Source organism: Manis javanica, chromosome 6, assembly GCF_040802235.1.
Source record: "Manis javanica isolate MJ-LG chromosome 6, MJ_LKY, whole genome shotgun sequence".
Lineage (NCBI taxonomy): Eukaryota > Metazoa > Chordata > Mammalia > Pholidota > Manidae > Manis > Manis javanica.
This window is the reverse complement of record NC_133161.1, coordinates 70,482,345-70,505,447: the sequence shown is the minus strand read 5'-3', so window position 1 is coordinate 70,505,447 and position 23,103 is coordinate 70,482,345. Positions and strand designations below refer to the sequence as shown.

The window sequence follows — 23,103 nt, the reverse complement described above, 5'->3', positions numbered from 1 at the left end:
AGTCATGAAACCATACAACTTTTAGAAGAAAACACAGGCAAAACTCTTGAACATAAACATGAGTGACTTCTTCATGAACGTATCTCCACAGGTGAGGGAAAAAAAGCAAAAATTAACAAGTGAGACTATATCAAACTAAAAAGCTTTTGTACAGCAAAGGACACCATCAATAGAACAAAAAATAATCCTACAGTATGGGAGAATATATTCATAAATGTCATATCTGATAAGGGGTTGGCATCCAAATTATATAAAGAGCTCATGCAGCTCAACAAACAAAAAGCAAATAATCCAATTAATAAATGGGAAAAAAAATGGGCAGAGGAGCTGAACAGACAGTTCTCCAAAGAAGAAATTCGGATGGCCAACAGACACATGAAAAGATGCTCCACATCGCTAATCATCAGAGAAATGCAAATTAAAACCACAAGGAGATATCACCTCAAACCAGTTAGGATGGCCACCATCCAAAAGACAAACAACAACAAATGTTGGTGAGGATGTGGAGAAAGGGGAACCCTCCTACACTGCTGGTGGGAAAGTAAATTTGTTCAACCATTGTGGAAAGCAGTATGGAGGTTCCTCAAAAAAGCTAAAAATAGAAATACCATTTGACCCAGGAATTCCACTCCTCAGAATTTACCCTAAGAACACAGCAGCCCAATTTAAAAAAGACATATGCACCCCTATGTTTATTGCAGCACTATTTATAATAGCCAAGAAATGGAAGCAACCTAAGTGTCCATCAGTAGATGAATGGATAAAGAAGATGTGGTACATCCACACAATAGAATATTATTCAGCCATAAGAAGAAGACAAATCCTACCATTTGCAACAACATGGATGGAGCTAGAGGGTATTATGCTCGTGAAATAAGCCAGGGGGAAAAAGACAAATACCAATGATTTCACTCATCTGTAGAGTATAAGAACAAAGCAAAAACTGAATGAACAAAACAGCAGCAGACTCACAGAACCCAAGAATGGACTAATAATTACCAAAGGGAAAGGGACTGGGGAGGAAGGGTGGGAAGGGAGGGAGAAAGGAATAAGGGTCTTTACAATTAGCACACATAATGTGGGGAGCAGCATGGGGAAAGCACTATAGCTTAGAAAAGACAAGTGGTGACTCTACAGCATTTTTACTATGCTGATGGACAGTGACTGTAATGGAGTACGTGGTGGGGACTTGATGATGGGGGGAGTCTAGTAACCACAATGTTGCTCATGTAATTGTACATGAATGTTACCAAAATATAAACAAACAAACAAATAAATAAATACCATTAAAAAAATACAATTGCCATCTGATCCAGTAATCCCACTTCTGGGTATATATCTGCAGAATATGAAATCAGGATCTCACAGATATGGGCACCCCTATGTTCAATGTAGCATTATTCACAATATCTAAGACATGGAAACAACCTAAGTGTCCATCAATGGATGAATGGATAAAGAAAATGTTATGTGTATATATGTGTGTATATGTATATATAAAATATTGCATTGTATGTACATGTATACACACACATACGTATAGGCAATGAAGGAAAGCCACAAAGAAGGAGTGTAGAATGGTGGTTGTCAAGGGCTGGGGGCTGGAAAAATGGGGAGATGTTGGTCCAAGGATACAAACTTATAGCTTTAAGATGACTAAATTCTGGGGATCTAATGTACATCACGATGACTATAATTAACAATATTGTGTTATATACTTAAAAGTTGTTAAGCCTAAATCTTAAATGTTATCACCACAAAAAAAAGAAAAAAGTGGGAATTAAATGAGCAAATTGATGTGTTACCTTACTGAGGAAATCATTTCATGATACATATGTGTATCAAGTCATCACATTGCATACCTTAAACTTACATGTATCTGTTAATAATATCTCAATAAAGCTGGAAAAAATATTCTAATAGCTAAACACTCATATACATCCCTAGCTATTTAATTGAGAAAATTCCTGGAAGTGTATTTATTAGGAAAAAGGTCTGCATGGTATTATAATTTCCAATATGTATCACCAGATTGTTACAGAAAGGTTTATCAATTCACACTTTGATATGAAATACATGAGAATATCTATTTCTTCAAATCACTGTCAGCATTGAGAACTACTACTCTTCCTATCAGTTTGGCAGACTGAGACACTACTGTTTTAATATGAATCTTCAATTAATACAAGGGTAAACAGTTTTATTTCTTTATTAATCATTTATATGTCTTATTTGTATGGCTGTCAGCTCAAGCCAGCTCAAGCCTGAGTCATTAAACACACACACACACACACACACACACACACACACACACACACACACACACACACACACACTGTTTCATGCCTCTCCCATCCTGTATTTGTGCACAGGGTTTCTTTTTTTTTTTAATGGGCCAGAGTGCAGGAACTTAATATTTTTCCCTTTGTAATCATCTTGTTAAATTCAGCCAAATGTTTCAGCATTTTGGATCCTGGTTCTCTCATCCGGTGTTTGCTGTCCTTTCTGGTTTGTTTTGAACTGCAAATCTGATAAATTGCAAAAATATCTCTTTATTCTCCTTTTTTCAAAAAAGTGTTAGCAGGACAGGACTCTGCCCTGTGGCACTCCCTCAAGAACTGGCCCTGTCCTGACATCGATCCATTAATTAGATGGGTTTACAGGATTAGTTCCTAGTAGACAGAGCTGTCACCACCACAGTAGATGATGTTGGAATCCTGAGTGCTCAAATGTTCTCTCAGCTTTAGGATTAATGGCTGCAACTGGGTGTTCCGGTCCACTGAAGCAACAATATTACAAAGTTTTGATTTCTTCATTGGCTATAAACTTATTAGAAGTTGGTGACAGTATCTTACTCCTATCTTTTGTCTCTCCTCATCCCTCCCCTAGTTTCTGGTCCCTAGCAGTCATTCCATGAAAGTATATAAAACTGAATATAACCTTTCCTGGCTGTTTTACACCTAGGGAAAAATGATTCACCTCCTCTCTCTCCCACACAGTCAGGCCTATCAATCCAACATCCAAGTAGCAATATAGGCATGATAAAATTTCAGTGAACTGGATGCCAACATGAGAAATTTCATGTTATGTGCTCCATGCTGTGAAAGGAGGGAAACACCATTAAAAAAATCTTTATACCTTGTAGTTTTTAAAGAGTAATTTATTTTTTGTTTTCTGCAGTTATGGATTTATAGTAAGAATTTTGTTTTTGAAAGGCTGAGGCACTGAGAGTTTTTCAGTCATAAAATAAAGATGAAATTCTCTTCTTTATTGAGAAAAGCATACCAATACACTTTGGAAAATGTTTTTTTCAAGGTAGCTTGAAACTTAAAAGTATATTTCAGGTTACTCAAAACACACATGTTTCAAACATTCTAGTTAATTGAGATTTACTATGTTGTTCTTTCCCTGAAGTCTTGCTTCATTACAGTTTCAGACCATAAGCATTTCAATTATTAGTTAGTTGCCAAGTCTAAAATTCTGCACTCCTGTCTAAGCACTTTACAACAAAGAAATGCACAGAACATTTTTAGAGGTTTACATGGAATTATAATTTACATGGGCTTCTGATGGTGACATCAATTATTTTTAATATCATGCTTACATGATATGTAGAGTGATAAAATGAGATTTGAACTTATAATCCTTAGAGCTCTTATTTAAGTAACAAAACAAAGACAAATTTAGGAATCCAACACAAATAAAATTGCAAAATGATGTAATTAAGAAGAATAATATATGCTTGATGTGATGGATGGACTTGTTTGAACTTTAGGTTCATAAAAGAAAGAAATATTTATAGTAACTTGATTCTTTTGATTTTAAGCACTATGAACCATGGTTTGAATCATCATTATCAATATCATTAGTTTTCCTCTTAACCAATGATCTTATTTTTAACATTGACATCTTGTTTTTAAAATATGGGTCTTAACATTTAACAGTTGAATAATGTACCCCCCAAAAATACCGAAAAGTTTTAAAAAGCTGTTTTATAACAAATCCTTCATTGTGGTTTTGCTGTTACTCTTGCTGTTAATACTATACAAGATGGTAAATACAAACCAGGACCCACAGTTCATCCACTTCCAGGGTGAATGTGGTCCTAATGGCTGCGGGTGAGTTCTTCCAGTCTAATTTTCCTTTATTTCCATACACTGTGTGACAGCTGGGTCTGAACCTCTAAGTTGTGCTATTTGCCTCTAGGCCTTTTGACTTTTCATGTGGTGAGAATGAGATTGTAAATACGAATATAGCATGGGCATTAGTATTATCTGGTGGTGGTTATAGGCTGGTCATTCAGATAATCTAAAAAATGTTTATAGTATACTTCAAAATTTTTTGTTGAAGTGAAAATTTCAAATTAAAAATTTCTAAGACAACAGGGTTGATCTTTTAAGAAACATTTTTAACAGCTTTATCAGGACTAATTCATGTGTCATACAATTTACCAGCTTAAAATGTAAAATTGAGTTTTAGTATATTCATAGATATGTACAACCATCACAATAGTCAATTTCATAACAGTTCCATGACCTCAAAAAGAAACCTTGTACCCTGTGTTATCACCTTCCCTTCCTCTAACTTCCCTCTACCCTCTCCACCAGTCCTAAGCAAACACTAATTTACTTTCTGCCTCTATAGATTTCTCTAGTCTAGACTTTCATATGAACAAAATGATATAATTAGTCTTTTGGGACTAGGTTTTTTCACTTAGTATGTTTGCAAGTTCATCCATGTTGTAGCACCTATTAGGACTTCATTCCCTTTTATGGCTAAATAACATTCCATTGTATTGATAGTCCACATTTGTGTTTCCTTCACCAGTTGATGGACATTCGAGTTGTTACCACTCTTTGGCTATTATGAGTAATACTGATTGATATACAATTCAATTACAAGTTTCTGTGTGCACATGTTTTCATTTGTCTTAGTTACATACATACCTAGGAGTAGAATTACTGGGTCAAATGGTAAACCTATGTTAAACTGTTTGAAGAAGGGCCATATTATTTTCCAAAGTGTGCAATTTTACATTACCACCAACAGTGTATAAGGTGTCCATGTCCTAGCCAACATTTGTTATCTGATTTTTTTATTTTAGTCATCCTAAAAGTGGGTGTGAAGAGGGATCTCATTGTGGTTCTAATTCTGTATTAAACTGTGTTTAGTATTAATTGTCCACCTATTTTATTCATTATCTCTTGCTTTTTTTAAAAAAAATGGAAATCATTCCTTCATTTATTTGAACATTTTAAACTTAAAAGTCTTCATCACATTATTTCATAAGTTATTTTCATTTGGAGTAAATTAAGTTGTAATCATTTAGTCTTTCTTAGTATTATATTTCCTCAAATATTTGTAACTTCAGTGTGCAGGCTCATTTTCAGTTGGAGATACTTGCTTAAGACCTTCCCCACATTGTGCTCACTTTGCCAGACCCAACAGTTTGGCGGTGGCTTCAACTGGCCCACCATCCAGAAACAGAACTCATAATGACATGTTGAGGACTCACTCAAAAGGGGATATTGGGGATCCAGTGAGTGAGCCAGCAGGAGGCTTCACTGAGGAGTTGTATTTGATCTGCAGACTTTCTTGTTGAAGGCAGAGCCCTAGTTGGTGGTCAATAATGTTTTTTTCCAGTTTTCTTTCCCAGGTGACACAGGTCATATGGTTAGAGGGATGGATAATATAGAGGATTGAGAATGGAGTTGGAAGTGGGGCAAGAGCCCAGCTTACTTGTAACTTTTTTGAAATTGCGTTATGCACAGTTCTGCACAGAGCTTTATGGGGGCTTTTTGTTGTTGTTTTTGGTCTACAAAGATGTTTATTTTTATTTTTAAAATGTTCTATTTTATCTTCCCATTTTATGTGGTTGGAGCAGAGGGGCTGTATTAAAATGTGGACTCTCTGCCTCATGTTCACTAGAAGTCTCTATATTTAAGGGAGAAAAGTTGGAGGCTGAGGTCATCTTGCAGCAGGAGCTAAAGAGAGTCAACAGGTCTCCAGGTAAAGAGGGAGAGTGGGCATATTGTTTTCCTGTCCTAGCATTCTTCCTCACATTAGGCAACCTCAGCTTTCCTTTGGGAACTTCCCCTCCCTCTGACATTAGTCAGTATGATTTGGCTCATCTTACCCGCACAGCATCAGTATGTGACTCAAGGCCTGGCCAAAGCAACAGGTTCAGAGATCAGCAAATACTCCAAGTTGTCCAGTGAGAGCCCTCCCTGTCATATTCTGTCAGGAAAGAAATCTACTTTTCTTTCCACACTCTGGTTTCCAGAATCCTCACCTACAAAATTGGAGTGCATAGTATCTGTTTCATAGAGATTCAGGGGGTAGGAGAAAATGAGATGAGGCAAATAAAGTACTTAGCAGAGAGCCTGACACATACTGGCTAGGATTATCATCACTGTTATTATGCTTCCCTGTGAAGATTCAGAGAAGGGAGAAATCACCCTGGACTGGTCTGGTCTAAGAAGGATCCATACATAAGGTGGGATTTTAAATGGATCTTAAAGGACAAGTGGGTGTTGGATGGACAGGAGCAGAGAGAAAGCATCATACAGAGGTGGAAGAGGACAACATGGCAGTGGGCTACTGGGACTGTGAAGAGGTGGGCCAGGTGAAAGGTGAGGTGCATGTGGCTGTGGGGACATGTAGGAAGTTCTCTGGGGCCTGAACCAATGAACTGGGCCTTTGCTTTATAAGTATTAGGAAATCAGGGAAGATTATGTATTGAAAAGTAACATGATTGATGTGGATGACTTATAATGAAATAACTCTTCTTCTATAGGGAGAGGAGAAGTGAGCAATCACCCTGTGTGCTACTTCTCTGTAATCTCTTGATGATTTAAACCTCAAACACAAAGCTAAAACACATAGGAGATGGTCTAGGAGCATGAAGGAAGAACATGAAACAGCAAACATGTTCCTCCTCCCTCAGTGAACCCAGAGCCTGTGTTTCAGTTTTTTGTGTATTAACCAAGTCAGCTTTTTTTTATCTCTGGGCCAGGTACTCTGAGGGTATGCATATGTGTGTATACATACCCACATACATATGTGTTTTTAGCAGCATACAAATTTGTATGAAAATTACATTTTCATACAAATTTGTGACTTGTACAAAATTACACAGCAATTTTAGAATTTGGTATAGTTAGTTATGTGCATATACCTTTTACTATTCTTTCTTTAAATAAATAGACCATTGTGGAGATTCCAGCAAAGTTTGGGCCAAAGAAACCCAGCCTCCTTTGCAATATCTGAAGACAGGGGGCATCAAATGGCTAGACTGGAGGGTGATTGTTCCCTTTCAAAAAGAAATGTGTTCCACACTTTGCTCCAATTGTCATTAGGCCTATTATCCCCCAACCCTGGCCCTGTGCCAATGGTGTTTCTCATCACACTAGTGCTATTGTTTTGTTTCTACTCAATTCCATACATTGGTTTCCATTCTCTACTTGGCCTCTGTGGGCATTTTAGCTTGTGACTCATGGACAAAACCAATTTCAATTTTTCCTGTCTGAAGTTGAATTTTTATAGGTATGTCTCCTAAGTATCCTAAGACAAGCTAAAAAGCAGCATTAATTATCCTAAATACTGAACAGTTGAGGTCAGGCCAACTCTTGGTTGTAACTTATGTATACCACTTTTCTTGGCCTGGCTAATTTTGTGCATTCATTGAGAAAGGAGATCAGCCAGGAGTTGTTTTCTATCTGGTTGCAGGCCAACAGATGCTGTGAAATCATGCCACATGTGCCAAGTTGTCACCTCTACATCCCTGTTTATCAGGGACTTCATTGTACAAGTCCCTTGTCTACCGTTGTGTCATATTTACTTACTCAGAAAGATAAAGGTCCATGCCCAGATGAACAAATTCTTAGGAAAGTGCTCCTTTTATCCAATTCCCTAAACCACATATGAGTGACAAATATTTCCATAGGATTAATGAATAGGTATTTCAGTCTCCTCCACCCTTGTTAAATACTAGCTTTTTCTTTCTTACTTGGAACTCTGTTGAATTTGCATGAGAAACATTTTCCATATGTAATGAATCCAAGGACTTTTTAACCTATTAGATTTTGTTGTATGTATTGGTCACTTTTGTGAGGAATTGTTTCTAATCTAACCAAGAATCAGATAATCTGAGAATCTGGTACTCCTCCACTTAGAATATTTTCATATTTTGAAGCAATATACATGGAAATTATTTCTTGATAAGATCAAGAATTGATTAAGGAACTCATGTAGCTTTAGCCATCCTTGTTTTTATCATTTGCCAAAAAATTCCCTTTGCTTCATAGAAACCACACAGAAACCAAATGACTTGGTTTTCTTTCCACTTCTCTAGGCAACAAACCAATTTTTTAGTTTCCATGGACACCCAGTTGAGTAACAGTAGTCAGATCTGTAAAACTTCTATCTGTCTTGAAGTCTGATGGTGACCTACCCGTCAGCACTGTGACGGTAATTCAGACTCTGACACATATGAGACAGCAAGTGATCATCTGGGACAGTGCCAAGTTATTGTCCCTTGTCTTTTTCCAATTTTTTAACTTGTGGAGGTTCACAAACTATTATGCATCTTGTCTTGATATCTGGGTGGTCAGTTAAAAAGATCCCAAATAAGGCAGTAGGAATGGTAATTAAACAAGTCTGGTCGAAATAGATTTACTTACCACTTGGTGAAAAGCAAGGAGCCTCACATACTGATGGCTATGTTAACTCAGTTAAGAAATAAAACATATTTGGAAACCTTTGTAGAAAGCCCACAAAATACATTTGAAATGAGAGAAGTCATAGATTTATGTTTTGGTACATATGAAGGATAGCTCTGACTCTAGGTAGTAACTGGAAGTTTGCCACTTCAGGTTCAGCAGAAATACAAGGAAAGATGGAATTGTCCAGCACCATGTACTGATTTTCTAGGCCTATTGCTCCCTAGCCTAGGACACAACAAGTGACTACTTGGAAAGGTAAATCTGGTTTCCAAGTTTTGTTCTTTGCTTTTGCTTGCATTGTGTAAAATTCCCCATTTCCCTGTTGCACCAAAATTAACTTAAAAACTGCATTTTACAGACCATTAGTCAGTGTTGGGAATGGTGAAAGAGAAAGGCATTAAAAAACAGTGAAAATGGCACTTTAATTGGCATTAGGGGACACAGCTTTGTCACAAATATTCTAAACCATTGTAGGTATGTTATCTCTCTTTTCTCAATCTCTGTCTTCTCATCCATAAGAGGAGGGGAATGGTTGCTAATATTCCTTCTAGCCCTAGTGTTCTCTTTGATGAAATAGTCAGTGAAAAATCAATTTTAATTTCACTTACAACAGAGGCTGTGTCATGATCTTGAGAGATCTGGCTCTCTACAGGAATAGAGACTTCAAATTCATGCCACAGGAAATTGGATGAAAGAACTGATCTTGTACTTTCCAAAAAAGCCTCTCATCATTTGTATCTTTCTTTGTGTGATGAAAGGTTTCCATGAATGCCACAGAGGGAGAAGAGAGTGGGTTTTTCTCAGAGCATTTTATTTTTGGTTTGCTCCTAGGAATTTGAGAAAGACAAACAGAAATGGAATTTAAATATGTAATTTATTTTTTAAAGAAGAAATAGTAATAGATGGTAGTTAGCTATTAGAAATCAGCCAAAGTTTTGTGGATATATAATGAACTGATGATCTGAGAAGCTATATAGTTTGTCATTAGTAAATTAGAGACAGATTTAAGAGAAATGTTACAGAGAAACTTTAAACTTTACAAACTGATGGACTGACACATTTACATACCATACTTTCTTGACAGCTCCTTTATTGTATGCAAAATTTCCCATCTCACTAAAGTAACCTGGGCAAATATGGAGGAAAAGTCCTTCCAGGTAGAAGCAACACTGGACAGAGATGGTAGTATGAGACAGTGTGGTATGTGGGGCAGTGCAAAAATGGCTATGTTAACTCAGTTAAGAAATAAAACATATTTGGAAACCTTTGTGGAAAGCCCACAAAATACATTTGAAATGAGAGACGTCATAGATTTATGTTTTGGTACATATGAAGGATAGCTCTGACTCTAGGTAGTAACTGGAAGTTGCTACTTCAGGTTCAGCAGAAATACAAGGAAAGATTATGTGAGTATGAAGTGTAAAAAGGGGCTGGATCATTCAGAGTTCATGTGCAGATAACAGAAACCACGTTAGCAATTTTAAGATAATTGTGGAGAAATGTGAACAGAAACCAAATGAAAGGAGAGTCACTCAAGAGGATCAAAAGTAGCTATAACATCAAGAAAATCAGGGCTGAGGAGTGTTTAGTGGCTTTGACCATTAGGAAATCTTTGATGTCCTTAGCAAAAATAGGCCCAGGAGTAAACTGCAGTGATTAAGTATGAATGGGAGATGAGGAAGAGAAAGTGGGGTAGTCTGTGTGTTCTTGGAGGTTGTCTCTGAAGGGAAGGAAAGCTTTACCTGAGGAAGAAAGGAAAATGGAGGGACATTTTTATCTTAAGCTGCAAGAATTTTAAGTAGGTTTGGATGCAGTTCAGTTAAGAACTGAAGGCACAGGAAAGAGACAGATACTAGATGCCTACAGATTTGGAGAAGAACGATCCAGGGTTTAGGAGGCAATGCTGTTCTTATGTAAAAGGAGTGTTTCTTAGAAGAGTCAAAGGAGGAAAGCCTGGGTAAAGTGGATGTATTTGTAAGTTGGAGAAAATAGGAGAGTGGAAATCACACCTGATAGGTTATTTTCTTGATGATGAAAGAGGCAAATCATCTGCTGAGAGAAGGGAGAATGGGTTGGGGGTGAGAAAGGGTGGGGTAAGAAGTTTAAGGGAGAAATGGGTTGGGGGAAATGAGCCAGAAGTGATCAAAGACCTGTGTAAGAATTGCTAAGCAGGCCTGACCTTGAAGAAGTCAGGAGATATCTGAGATAAGGCATAAAGTAATATCCTAATTGTCATGACCTTGGGATATTTGGTCTTTTAGGATGTTGTGCGGGTATTTAGAATAATGGTGTTCTTCTATAAAATATATTGTTTTGGAGCTGTCCACCTGATGATTAGGTAAGGCCTTTAAATCATTATCTTCATCATCACCTGTTAATCATTAATAAGATTAAACTTTTATTTGTACTGCAATCTTGAGTACTTTGAATAGGAATGAAATAAAATGGTAGAAGTGTATCATTAAGGAAAGAATTTTCTAAGGATTTGAATTTTGAAGAATTCTTCTGTTTCTTTTCTGAAGACTGAAAGTCATCATTTTAGGTTAAACCTGATTTGAAAATTTGACAAATCTGCCCAACAGATTGAGTAAAGACACTGAAAGATGCTTAATATTTTTAGTCACCAGGGATATGTAAAATTAAACCACAATGAGATACCACTATATACCTATTAGACTATCTAAAATTGAAAAGATTGATCATATCAGGTATGTACAAAGATGTGGAACAACTATAATTTTTCATGAACTGTTGGTTGGAATGAAAATAGTTCAATCACTTTGTAAAACAGGCAGTTTCTTAGAAACACATACACCCACTTCATATGACCAAGACATTCCATCCTCAGATGCTATAAACATTTGTGTAGAAGTCTTTGTATAGACTACCCAAGAGAAAAAGAAATATATGTCTATATAAAGATATATGCAATGTTCATAACATTTTGGTCAAAAAATGGAAACAACAATGTCCATCAACTGGTGAATGGATAAATAAATTGTGGTATATCCATACAATGAACTACTACTTGACAATAAAAGGAAATAAACTACTGATGGCACAGTACACAGATGAATCTCAAAATAATTATGAGTTTAAGAAGTCAGACAAAAGAGTACGAAGTGTATTGTTCCATTAATAAAACAGTCTAAAAATTCCAAGCTTATGTATCATGAAAGCAAACAGATTAGAGGTTGCCTGAAGATGGTGGTAAGGATAGGAAGGAAGATTAAAAATGCACAAGAAAACTCTTGTGGGTGATGCATATATGTTCATTATCTTGAATGTGATGATGGTTTCACAGGTACATTTATAGATTATCACTTAGAAAGTTGTTCACTTTAAATATGTGCAGTTTATTATACTTTAATAAAGCAGTTACAAAAAAATAACATGTATGTTCAAAAATTAGAGAATGATTTGTTATATGGTAGTAAATTTTTTGAACCCAATATCTTTGAAAAATGTTTTTGAAGATGATTTAATATCATCAGAAAATGTTCATAATATTCAGAAATAAGTACAGTTCTGATTTTTAACAGTATGTTAACATTTGTTGAGTGTTGAATGAATGATACAGTGTTAAGTGAAAAAGCAAGATAAAAAATGCATATATAATTTAACATGTTCCCAACTGTGGTAACTCTCTCTCTTATCTTTCATGGATGAAAGAAAATTCCTCAAAATGCTAACATTGGTCATCTCTATGAGGTGGAATGACATCTGATTTTTATTTTCTTCTTATGCTTTTGGGGCTCTTCTAAAGTTAAGCTTCCATTTCTTTCTTTCACAAGCACACAAAAACTTAATAAATGCCCCTTCAGAGGATTCCTTACCACACAGGGACTTCTTGGTGCAAATATTTTTAGAAAATACACCAATCTAATTGAGGCAGAGAGCATCTTTTCCTATATGTCTTGCACAGTAACATGCTGCTGAATGGTGAGAGATTTTAGTGTGGGATGGTGGGTATGCTGAAAGGAAAGGCAATTATACCAACTGCAGCCTGCAGCTGGCTTGTGATATACAGCCTAGAAGGCCTACTTAGAAATATGTTTTATGTAGCCTCAGGAATTTGCTTACCTTAATCACTTCACCTCTAGCAGTCTCTTGGTAAAACAAGGTCAGACTAGAATAAATTTCCTGGACCACTCCCCAGCACAGCTCTGTCAGGAAATGTTCCCTGAAGTTGTCCTGATGAGAAAATGAGAGAAATTGTATGTGGGTGTTCCTGTAAAATGCAGATAACTCCTCAGTCTTTTGTCCAGTCAACAGTTAAAGGTGGGCCTTATGCACTTTTGACTTTTTTCCTCCTGAGTCAAAAAGAAAACCAGGATAGAGCGAGGCCTGTGGGGCGAAGGCAAAGGAGGAAGGCTTGTGAAGTGCAGGTCAAAGGTGCCGAAAAGTCGAGCAAGCTCTTTTGCACAGATGTGTCTATGTTACCTTCCTCCAAAATATGAGGGACATTTCCTGTGAGACTCTGTTCTGCTTTTTCTGCACGGGTGGAGAAAGGCGATGACTGGATACGTCTGCAGTGCGGTGTGATTCGGCGGGACGGGGTGGGGCTGGGGCCTGAGGGAGAGATGTTGAGACCCCAGGTGATGTTCATACCCGCACAGCCTGAAAGATGAAAATTAAAAATAAAATGGCGCTTGAGCTTGGGGTGGGCAGGGCAGGAGATGTACCCCACCTGGGAGCAGCAAGGAGTAGGTAGATAACAATTCTTCGAGTTTGCAATGAAAAGGGGCCTCCAGTAAACCTACATTGCAGAAAATGGGAAAGAAACAGAATGGAAAGTGTAAAAATGTTGAAGAGGCAGAGCCTGAAGAAACTGTGGTGGAAAGAGCACAGGAGAACTGAGTAGTGAATGAGAAGGTGGAGTAGGTCCTGACGTGGAAGGAGATGCTGACAATATTGGAAACCTGAAGATTTAGATTGTCCGGGGTTAACTGAACCATTTCTGAATTGTCAAAGAGCGGGTAAAGAAGAGAATGATACAAAAAGAGAACCTTTATCTGACACTGTCTTGCCAATGGGTTTCAGCCCTGGGCAAGTTCAGTATGGATTCAATGTGACCAAAGAAATTGACAGCCAAATGGTCTTTGGGGTGAAAGGGTTTATTAACCGCTTGTTCTCTGGCGGTAGGTCGAGCACTAGCGTCTCTGCCTCTGCTCAGAGCACTGGGCCGAGCTCTCTGTACAGTGCAATAATAGCTTATTGCCTACGGGTGTGGAAGCGGCAGCCCAGTAACAGGCCAGTTACATCATCAGGTGGTTTAAGTTCAGTGAGGATCCTGGCCATAGGAACCCCAACTTCCCCACAGACAGTGAACCTGATGATAGCAAATCAGAGATGCTGCTGAAAAACCAACAGGCTTTGCAGGGGCCTTGAATCTGAAGGAATGATTGGTGCCACAGACAGCAGTAGAGAGTTAAGTTTTCTCAAGAACCAGAAAGACTCAGATGAGGTAAAGCTGGTGCTGGCAAATGAAGCAAATGCAAAGAGTTCTCAAAATGTAATTGCTTTTTACGAAAAGAGGCTACCTTGGCATTCTTGTCCAGAAAATGAAACAAAACTCAATAATTATTTGCAATAATATATATAATATCTGATATATATATATAATCTGTGTCTTGTTTTTCTGATTTATTAGTTGAAGAAATAATTGCATTCTAATGAAAATCAAGTTTGATATGTTTGTTTTGAAGTAGTATTGGGGACTCCAGGTTTATTTTATTTTATTATTATTATTATTATTATTATTTTTAATTTTTTAAATTTTGGTATCATTAATCTACAATTACAGAAAGAACATTATGTTTACTAGGTTCCCCCCTTCACCAAGTCCCCCCTACATACCCCTTCACAGTCACTGTCCATCTGCGTAGTAAGATGCTATAAAATCACTACTTGTCTTCTCTGTGTTGCACAGCCCTCCCCGTGCCCCCCCCCCCCACTATACATGCTAATCATAATGCCCTCTTTCTTTTTCCCTGCCCTTATCCCTCCCTTCCCACCCATCGTCCCCAGTCCCTTTCCCTTTGGTAACTATTAGTCCATTCTTGGGTTCTGTGATTCTGCTGCTATTTTGTTCCTTCAGTTTTCCTTTGTTCTTGTACTCCACATATGAGTGAAATCATTTGGTACTTGTCCTTCTCCACTTGGCTTATTTCACTGAGCATAATACTCTCTAGCTCCATCCATGTTGTTGCGAATGGTGGATCTGTTTTTTTCTTATGGCTGCATAATATTCCATTGTGTATATGTACCACATCTTCTTTATCCATTCATCTACTGATGGACATTTAGGTTGCTTCCATATCTTGGCCATTGTAAACAGTGCAGCGATAAACATAGGGGTGCATCTGTCTTTCTCAGACTGGAGTGCTGCATTCTTAGGGTAAATTCCTAGAAGTGGAATTCCTGGGTCAAATGGTATTTCTATTTTGAGCATTCTGAGGAACCTCCATACTGCTTTCCACAATGGTTGAACTAGTTTACATTCCCACCAGCAGGTAGGAGGGTTCCCCTTTCTCCCCTCTCGCCAACATTTGTTGTTGTTTGTCTTTTCGATGATGGCGATCCTTACTGGTGTGAGGTGATATCTCATTGTGGTTTTAATTTGCATTTTTCTGATGATTAACGATGTGGAGCATCTTTTCATGTGCCTGTTGGCCATCTGGATTTCTTCTTTAGAGAACTGTCTATTCAGCTCCTCTGCCCATATTTTAATTGGATTATTTGCTTTTTGTTTGTTGAGGCATGTGAGCTCTTTATATATTTTAGATGTCAATCCTTTATCAGATCTGTCATTTATGAATATGTTCTCCCATACTGTAGGATACCTTTTTGTTCTATTGATGGTGTCCTTTGCTGTACAGAAGCTTTTTAGCTTGATATAGTCCCACTTGTTCATTTTTGCCTTTGTTTCCCTTGCCCAGGGAGATATGTTCATGAAGAAGTCACTCATGTTTATGTCCATGAGATTTTTGCCTATGTTTTTTTCTAAGAGTTTTATGGTTTCATGACTTACATTCAGGTCTTTGATCCATTTGGAGTTTACTTTTGTGTATGGGGTTAGACAGTGATCCAGTTTCATTCTCTTACATGTAGCTGTCCAGTTTTGCCAGCACCATCTGTTGAAGAGACTGTCATTTCCCCATTGTATGTCCATGGCTCCTTTATCAAATATTAATTGGCCATATATGTTTGGGTTAATGTCTGGAGTCTCTATTCTGTTCCACTGGTCTGTGGCTCTGTTCTTGTGCCAGTACCAAATTGTCTTGATTCCTGTGGCTTTGTAGTAGAGCTTGAAGTTGGGGAGCGAGATCCCCCTGACTTTATTCTTCCTTCTCAGGATTGCATTGGCTATTCGGGGTCTTTGACAGTTCCATATGAATTTTTGAACTATTTGTTCCAGTTCATTGAAGAATGCTGTTGGTAATTTGATAGGGATTGCATCAAATCTGCATATTGCTTTGGGCAGGATGGCCATTTTGACGATATTAATTCTTCCTAGCCACAAGCATGGGATGAGTTTCCATTTGTTAGTGACCTCTTTAATTTCTCTTAAGAGTGTCTTGTAGTTTTCAGGGTATAGGTCTTTCACTTCCTTGGTTAGGTTTATTCCTAGGTATTTAATTCTTTTTGATGCTATTGTGAATGGAATTGTTTTCCTGATTTCTCTTTCTATTAGTTCATTGTTAGTGTATAGGAAAGCTACAGATTTCTGTGTGTTAATTTTGTATCCTGCAACTTTGCTGAATTCCAATATTAGTTCTAGTAGCTTTGCAGTGGAGTCTTTAGGATTTTTTATGTACAATATCATGTCATCTGCAAATACTGACAGTTTGAGTTGTTCTTTACCAATCTGGATTCCTTGTATTTCTTTGTTTTGTCTGATTGCTGTGGCTAGGACCTCCAGTACCACATTGAATAACAGTGGGGAGAGAGGGTATCCCTGTCTTGTTTCCGATCTCAGAGGAAAAGCTTTCAGCCTCTCTCTGTTCAGTATGATGTTAGCTGTGGGTTTATCATATATGGCCTTTATTATGTTGAGGTACTTGCCCTCTATGCCCATTTTTTTGAGATTTTTCTATCATGAATGGATGTTGAATTTTGTTGAATGCTTTTTTAGCATCTATGGAGATGATCATGTGGTTTTTGTCCTTCTTTTTGTTGATGTGGTGGATGATGTTGATGGATTTTCAAATGTTGTACCATCCTTGCATCCCTCGGATGAATCCCACTTGGTTATGGTGTATGATCCTCTTGATGTAATTTTTAATTCGGTTTGCTAATATTTTGTTGAGTATTTTTGCATCTACATTCCTCAGGGATATTGGTCTGTAGTTTTCTTTTTTGGTGGGGTCTTTGCCTGGTTTTGGTATTAGGGTGATGTTGACTTCATAGAATGAGTTTGAGAGTATTCCCTCCTCTTCTATTTTTTGGAAAACTTTAAAGAGAATGGGTGTTATGTCTTCTCTGTATGTCTGGTAAAATTCCGAGGTAAATCCATCTGGCCCGGGGGTTTTGTTCTTGGGTAGTTTTTTGATTACTGATTCAGTTTCTTTACTGGTAATTGGTCTGTTTAGATTTTCTGTTTCTTTCTGGGTCAGTCTTGGAAGGTTGTATTTTTCTAAGAAGTTGTCCATTTCTCCTAGGTTTTCCAGCTTGTTAGCATATAGGTTTCCATAGTATTCTCTAATAATTATTTGTATTTCTGTGGGGTCCATTGTGATTTTTCCTTTCTCGTTTCTAATTCTGTTGATGTGTGTTGACTCTCTTTTTCTCTTAATAAGTCTGGCTAGAGGCTTATCTATTTTGTTTATTTTCTCGAAGAACCAGCTCTTGGTTTCATTGATTTTTGCTATTGTTTTATTCTTCTCAATTTTATTTATTTCTTCTCTGATCTTTATTATGTCCCTCCGTCTGCTGACCTTAGGCCTCATTTGTTCTTCTTTTTCCAATTTCGATAATTGTGACATTAGCAGGTTTATTTTATTTTTTGCATCTATAGCACTGGTTACTTTGAACAAATAAATAAAGCTTTCTTAGTTTTTTCCTTTATCAGAGAAGAACATTTGATACCATGGTATATTACTTCCTCTGCATTGGAGAACAGCTTTTCTAAATGTTGGGGAAAATCCCCATAGTCATTACTCAATCATAATTTGTGTTAACTCATAATGCCTAAGGATAATTCTGGGTTTTTTGTTTATTTATGTGTATGCATAAAATACATATATAAATGCTTTTCTTTTCTTTTTTTTAAACATTCACCAAGACAAAAATGTCATTTCATAACCTTGGATAAGGACATATTTCTGGGATGGCTCATTCTATCTAAGCAACCTAAGAAATAAATCACTTCAAATTAAATAGAATTTTTTCCCCAAAGCCTTCATCTTTCAAATTAAATAGATGATTCTCTAATTAACCAGACAATTTTAATATAATATACAAGTTAAACTGGACAATTTAAAAGCAGCTGTACCAGAATCCATATCTACATCTACAGTCATATAAATGGAACTTTATTTGCAAAATCCTTGACAGGAAAATTTTATCACAGCCAACAATCTCCCCACCCAAATGAGAAAATGTGACAAATTCTGGTGTGTTTTAATTAGCCAAGCAAGACTTAGTTAAGTGGACATTTAAAGGTTCCTTCTAGTGAAACTTTCCTTTATAAGAAGTTATGCTATACTGACCAAAAGGTCAATGTCTAAGATGTAGCTCATAGAAAAGTGATCAGATGCTTAGAGATGTTAGCAATTTAGGATCTACTGGAATTAACAGATGAACAAACTTTTGTAATCTAAACTGTTGACCTGCATGTTTTTTTCTTTACCCACAATTTATTCTTTACACGTGGACCCAATGTTTTCAGTGTTTAGGTTATTGGTTTAGCAGAAGCCTGGAAAAACAGAAACTTTGTAGTTAATCAAAATGTTGTCCAGCTGCACATTGCTTCCTATACTGTAAATATTAGTGAACAGTGATCAATAGTTTTATATTAAAAAAATAAAATGCATATGTAAACTTCTACTTTTGAAAATCATCAGTAGCTTGTAATATTTTAGCTTTAATTTCTTCCTTTGTTGATTATTTAAAGAGCTGTAAGCAAACACCTGAAAATGTGTTTCTTCAAATGTCCCTGGAACCCACTGTAATCCGTTTGCTATGTGAATAATCTCACTCTTCAATGTAATCACCTTGCAAATTTATCTTCAGGTACTTATCTTAAGTATTCTGCGTCTCCCCAATCCCCACCCCCAACTTTGCTGGAATTTTGAGGAGGAGCTCCATCAGAGCTCTTCAGCTTTCTGGAATTTACCCTCAGCCTCTGTACCTCCTCAGCTGGATCATGAAGCAATAGACACTACTATCATTGGGTAAACGCTGTGGGAATCCAGTCCTACTGCCTGCCTAGGGTCGTAGGTGGAGTGGAACAGGGAATAAGGTGAATCCTCTATTCAGGAACAAAGTTTTAAGCATCACAGGCAAGAATTGCATATGCTTTTCTCCTTAGAAACACTGTCACATATGTAGACTAAGTTCTAGAATGCTATGATGGTGTTTAACCACTTATTTGTAGTAAAATAAGTTTTAGGAGCTCACCTGTGCATTGAAATTCTTTGGAAGTTGGCATACATGTGTATATATGCTATATCTCTCTAGTTTTACAAATAGTCCCTAACATTTAGTTGAAGAATAGCTAACTCATATCCTCTCTACCAGACTATTACAGAATCATTCAGTTTTGTACAGGCAGGAGTTATTTCATAAATAATTGAAGTATTTTCAGTATTAAAAAATTTTTTTTTGTACTCCAGGTAAATTCCACACATGTGAACAAGTAGTGAAATTCTGAGTGTGATATTGATTTAGATATGTTTTTTTAAGACACTCTTGAAAACCTGAAGAATCATCTTGTATACATCAGTATTCAGAAATGAGATATCCACAATTATTTTAAGGAGGGGATCTTTCTGAAGTCTGCAATAAAATCATTCCGGAACACTGAAATAAAACCGAGGCAATTTAGGTCTTGAGAATCAATTTTAGAATACACTGAAAATGCCATTTTTGGCATTTTAATCCTAAGATTTATTTCCAGGAACAGTTTATTAAGGTACACTTGTCAATAGATCGTTGTTCTTTTTAAACATAGTTTTGACTCAGATGAGAAATTGAATGCTGCATTCATTTTTGAGTTCTAAGGATTATGGATAGGTGATATTTATACTCTCCTGCACATACAGAGAAAAAAGTCATTTTGAAACAGAAAACTGCTTCATTCCATAAGCATGCCATGAATACATGATTCAAGATGTCATATTTGGATGAGATAACCAAATTCCTTAGATGAACCAAGTAAAAGCAGCTGCTTCATTTAAGAATGATTTAGAGATACATAAATTGAAGACAGTAGATTGAAAGGGAGTAAAAAGAGAAGTGTAAGGATATTACTGAAAATGTAATATGATTAAAATTGTCATTATGACTTTTGGGCCAAATTGAAAATTTTATGCTCATTCATTTTTCAAGGAAATACCACCAGATGAAAGTATGGCTCTAGTTCTACTATTAACAAGTATGTATTTGATATTGACAGATGTATGTGCCATCATTTTGAGACTATGAATTTGAAACCATTGGGAATCATTACAGACCAAATGAACTAACATTCTTTGCAAATCCAAGTCCAAGAAAGTTTGTTTTTGATAATAATAATTCATGTTTATAAGGTACCTTTCATTCAACTCTTAAGACTCTGTGTATAGATGTGTTTAAATATTCATGGACATATATCACTGTCTTCATACATCATAGTCGAAATGTTTCAATTTCTTGGACATAAAACAACTTTTTATTTCTTGTAAAAATACAGTCCCTACCCTTGCCACACAAATTTTCTACAAATAGCACCTTCTTCTTTATGTTCCTATAATAGCTTGGACTGAAAGATAGTTAATGCAATCTTTTCTTAAAGCAATGTTTTAAGAATTCTTTAAAAACAAAACACCTGTGTTTTCTGGCAGGACAACAATGTATCAGCCAAAATAGCTTTATTTAATGACTGACTGTGGTTAGCTAGCGCCCCATAATTCATTTCATAATTGGAAAAAAATGTAACATTTGCTGACATCATCTGAGTGCTGATCTGGACCCATTGAACAGGGAGTTTTCCAACAAAAACGATTTAATTTTCCACTTCACAATTCAGGAAGAATTTAGGATTAGGGAATTCATGGAGCCTAGAAATGGTTTTTGTTTTCCAGATTTTAGCTCAAAATTTGGACAGGAAGGAAGATTGGACATAGTTTAGTTTCCAAGGAAAAATTCCATCTGTAAAATCTCACTTCCTCTTATGCATATTGATACCAGCCTGAAAAAAAAAAGCCCTGAAGAGAAAAATATTGTTAGAAATGAAAAATCTAATGGGTGAGGAGAGAGTTATCATAAGTTCTATGCTGAGAGAGTTTCTTAAACAAAAATCTATTTCTGATTCTTGCCTATTTGGATTTCCAGCTTATTGGAAAATTTGCAGTGCAAAATATACATGGATTGCATCAACAATTATTTTAAAGTAATGCACTACTAGTTGTAGTGGTGTTATTCGATTTGATATGGTAATAGGTTCAAAATTTTATACACTGTACAGCAAATATGGGTAAAGAATATCTAGCTTAGTCTTTCTTAAGAAAGCTCATCTTTCTATCACAGAGAACACAGATAAACTTATTTTTAAAGTTGCCTTCTTCAATATTTTGGCTCTTCTATCTTAAACACTGCTGTGAATACCCTTAATTCTCTATCTACTTCTCTGGGCTTCACTTGTCTCCAAAGTCATGACCTGGGTTAAATCTATAGGTCTGCTTACTCTGTGCTGGCATCTGAGCAACTGAAATGGCTGAAAAAGAACCCCACAATTGTGTCCTAGTCTCTTTTTAAGTCCTACATCACAAATGGGCACTCAACATGTCCAGAGTCTTACTAAACTTTAATAATATTTTCACCATCCTACATTTCTGTCTTAGTCTTCTCAGGCTGCCATAAGAAAATACCACGGAGTAGGTGGCTTAATCAACAGAAATTTATTTCTCACAGTTCCGAAGGCAAGTCCAAGATCAATGCCATTCAGTTCCTGTTTCTGGTGAGGGCACTTTTCTGGCTTGCACATGGCTTCCTTTTTGCTGTGTTCTTACATGGCAGACATTCTGTCCCCACCCACTCCTCTTTCTCTCTTCCCTCTTCTCTCTTTCTTCCTCTTCTTAAAAGGCCACAGATCTATCAGGTTAGGGCCCCACCTTTGTGGCCTTATTTAACCTTAATTATTTCCTAAATAACCTATCTCCAGAAACTATGGCACTCGGGTGCATGGCTTCAACATGTGAATTTTGGGGAGATAAGTCAGCCCACCGCAATTTCTGAATGACCATTCCCCTCCTCTCTGAAACTCTTATATTACTCAGCCTCTCCCCTATCCCCACTAATCACCAGAAGCTTATATTTATCAGGGAAGTAGAAACAATTAAGACTTCCCCCATGAAATTTCCTCATCACCCATGAAAGCTTGCATCATTTATATCATTATTATTTCAGTATTTTTGGCTCTTCTATCTTAAACACTGTTGTGAATACCCTTAATTCTCTATCATTTATATCATTACTTCTCCTCTTAGACTTCCTTCTCATTCCTATGGATGATGCGGCTTGGCTTAGGCCAAAGGCCAACAGGTCAAAGACAACCTGCTCAAAGGCCACCATTGTGTTCCAGATTCTTTCCAGTGACACAGTTTCTATATTTGTGACCTCTCTCAGATGCACATGTCCTCTGAATTGCTGTTCCATTTCTCTGTCCTTTTCATAAAAAGTTTCTTTAAAGAATTATCTGGAGTTGCTGCCCTTAATTTTCCAACTTACATTCTCTCCTGACCTACCTCAGCTGGACACCTGTCCTTCAACTTCATTGATTCTACTTAGTCAAGATTATTAATAACCACTGTATTCCAAATATTAATGGCTATTCTACCATTCCTCTCTTGTTTGCCATCTCAGCAGTATCAACAAAGTTCATCCCCACTTCCTTTAAAAAATCATTTAAAAAAATTTTATTGTGGCAAAAACACTTAACATGAGATCTGCCCTTTTAAAACTGATTAAGTGTACAATACAGTATTGTTATTTATAGGCACAATGGTGTGCAGCAGATCACTAGAACTTATTCTTCTTCCTTCTTGAAACACAGTTACTTTTCTTGGGAGTTCACACCACCATACCACTCTCCCAGTTTCCTTCTGTTTCACTGGCTGCCTCTTAGTCTCCTTCATGGACTTCATTTCCCCTTTGCCCAGATGCTGAAGGGATGGAC

The 23,103-nt window shown here is 36.8% G+C and overlaps 1 long non-coding RNA gene across 1 annotated transcript in view; it reads right to left on the bottom strand.

Moving 5' to 3' along the window:
* The window catches only part of LOC118972645 (uncharacterized), a 112,350-nt gene that overhangs the window by 62,114 nt on the left and 27,133 nt on the right, over positions 1 to 23,103 (bottom strand). The window contains exons 2-3 of the long non-coding RNA XR_005061702.2: positions 13,167 to 13,343; positions 12,807 to 12,917 (exon numbers count right to left, since the gene is read on the bottom strand). This is a non-coding gene — a long non-coding RNA (uncharacterized lncRNA). The remainder of the gene's footprint in view (positions 1 to 12,806; positions 12,918 to 13,166; positions 13,344 to 23,103) is intronic.